Genomic DNA, 2,943 nt, shown 5'->3' with positions numbered 1-2,943 from the left:
TTAATATAGTATTCTTCATAATATAGACTGGGCACACAATTTATCATCCAAATCAGTTTGTAATTAAGACAGGAGGTGGCACTGATATTTATTACAGGAAAAAAGGAATAAATGAATTTTCCTGTATAAACAAGGATGTATGATCTGCCCTTATGATACAGAAGATTATATACTTTCTATAGTATCTAATTCAGCTAAACACACCAGACTTACAACAAATACACACTGGCATTCAGTAACAGTAAGAAATTGTATTGAATATATTAAAAGTCATAATGATGCTCAAAAATGGTAATGAATAAAATTAGTTACCACTGTTTGTGGAGATCCAAAACCTTACTTTCAAGATGGATTATGAAATAAAGATTAGGCATTAATCCTTACTTAACTGTATGGACTGCCTTTTAGGTTAACCAAAGAGCCCTAATTTATAAGACTTTGCTTTATGTAGATTTCCAGTTAGTAACAAACAATTTTGTTGTGATCCCCTAATGAAACAATTGATTTAGGAAATATTCAGCAATGGAGGAAATCAATAAATCAAAGATTTATGGGAAATTTCATAATAGAAGGATCATGCTAATATCATCTCAACCCACTGAACACTTGGCATCAGCAAGTTCAGGAAAACCAGGCATTATCTGCTTCTTGATGTGGTATAACACAAACACACAAACTGTAAACCACCACCTATGATGTATTCTTGCCAAAAAAGTATAACTTAGAGCTAATTAAGCCTTAATAGGTCACGTCTTATTTAAAGGAAATAAGGGATAAGAAAAAATTCAATAAAATCACATGGAAGCAAATACATCTAGATTATGACACATCTTGCAATAAAACTGAGTTTGACTTAGTAGTATAAAGAAAGAAAAAATAGAAAATGAAGAGGGATATGTTCTGATTAAAGGTGTTAAAAGCATTAAGCCAAATACAATGCGTGTAATTCAGACTCAAAGAATCAAATAGATATTATTGCAGACAATTAGCTGTACTTGAATAATGACTTACGGTAGGTAAATAAAATTGCTACATATTTTACTTTACCTCTCCTAATCCACTTTTCATGGCTTTGTATTTATTTTAATATTTCTGCCCTTAGATTTCATATTAAAATTGAAAGTGAATTACATACCACCATCATAGTAAAACTTTATTACTTTTTTATATTTGATAATTTAATTATAACAATTTGCTACAGCTTTGAGTTCTTATTTTGTGTCCTTTAGATTTCTTGTTTCAGGATTTCCACTTCCTTCAAATATTTGAAGTTTTAGGCTTTTTTTTTTTTTTTGAATAAGCCATAGTCATTTCTCTCTTTTCCTTTTCACACTCTCATAATGTATATATTGAGCCTCTTGATGTTGTTCTATAATTCCCTTAACATTTCTTCACATTTTTGCATTTTTCCTCCTTTGGATTTTTACAATTTTTTTTTATTAAGAAGATAATCCCGGTAATGCCTGCTGCTTACAGCATGACAGTATTCTGGCAACCCTGTGGTGCTTTCTGCCTGCACCCACAGGAAGACAAACAGTTTCTGAAGGATGTGGAAATAGTTTTCAAGCCTCACCTGGGTGCCTGTATGCAAAGTTAAAATGTGTTTGCATATCTACGTTCACCCACATGGCTGGCAAAGCAGGGAAGACCTGGACTATGTGGCAGCTGTAGTTGTGGGGAGATAAGGAGATACTTTTGAAACAGCCAGTTCTTTCATGAATGCTTTGCCAAAAAACGGGGAGGGAGCAAGGGAGGGAGGGAGCGAGGAAAGGGAGGAAGAGGGAGGGAGGGAGGGAGGGAGGGAAGAAAACCTTATTCCTACAGTAATCTATGTGGGCCACCTGCCTCCAGCACTTTATGAAACCAAGATTCAACAGATATTTCTCCCAGTTTGGCACTGTTACAAGATTCAGACTGTCCAGAAGCAAAAGGACTGGAAATCTAAAAGACTATGCCTTTGTGGAGTTGAGTCTGAGGAGGTTGTCAAGATAGCTACAGAAACAATGAACAACGACCTTTTTGATGAAGACTCTTGCTATCATATCCAGCAGTAAAACGTTATAATCAGAATCAGACACTTCTACAAAAGCTACAGATGGAGGTGATGCAAAAAGGAAGAAAAACTACTTATGAAGAAATTAGCTAAAAAATGAACTGATTATGATTTTCCTTCGTTAACTTTACAGAAGGGAAAAATGTAGCAAGAACTGATCTCCAGAAGTCTGCAAATAGCCAGGTTTTACCTAAGGAAGAAGAAGAAAACTTGTAGTATAACCAAGAAGAAGAAAAAGTGGACTTTAGGTACTCATAACACTCGTAAGAATGGATAGCCAGGGGCCTACATCAGTTTTTACAGCAACATATTTGGAGAGACAAAAATATGAAGCACCTGAAATGCACGATGATGATAAAGAAAATAAAACAGTTTGCAGACAGCCAATATCTGATCTAAAAGTAGAAACACAAGAGATTCAAACACCTGCATGTTCAGAGAAGAAGAAGCAACCAGTGATTCTGATATATAGTGTATATACATATAATGTTTCTGGAAAATGAGAAAAAAATTATAACCATACTTCCCCCCTAATCCTCACTCTTATTTTTCCTTTTAATTTTCGCAATAACATAATTTCAATTTAATTTATGATCATAATGTACCACAAACTATAATGGCCACCAAGTACAAAGTAGAAAGCCCTCTGTTTCACAGGAATATAGATGAGGGCTATAAACAATAATCAAATCATGAGATATCAGTTCCATTCTTATACTTTTTATTCTATATTAACTACCACATATCAGAGAAAATATGTGCTATTTGTCTCCTGGGGACTGGCTTATCTCACTAAGCTTTTCTTTTTATTCCTCTGAGTTATTTCAAGTGATCTGTCTTCAGATTCACTGATCCTTTATTTTCCTTGATGTATTTTATTATTGAACCCC

At 34.1% G+C, this 2,943-nt stretch overlaps 1 pseudogene; it reads left to right on the top strand.

The window, feature by feature from the left end:
- The first annotated feature begins 1,715 nt into the window (after positions 1 to 1,715).
- Positions 1,716 to 2,556, top strand: LOC127484824 (MKI67 FHA domain-interacting nucleolar phosphoprotein pseudogene; annotated as a pseudogene).
- The last annotated feature ends 387 nt before the right edge of the window (positions 2,557 to 2,943 follow it).

The sequence above is a fragment of the Oryctolagus cuniculus genome, chromosome X (assembly GCF_964237555.1).
Source record: "Oryctolagus cuniculus chromosome X, mOryCun1.1, whole genome shotgun sequence".
Classification (NCBI taxonomy): domain Eukaryota; kingdom Metazoa; phylum Chordata; class Mammalia; order Lagomorpha; family Leporidae; genus Oryctolagus; species Oryctolagus cuniculus.
The sequence above is the reverse complement of the archived record's forward strand: the minus strand, read 5'-3'. Positions and strand labels throughout refer to the sequence as shown.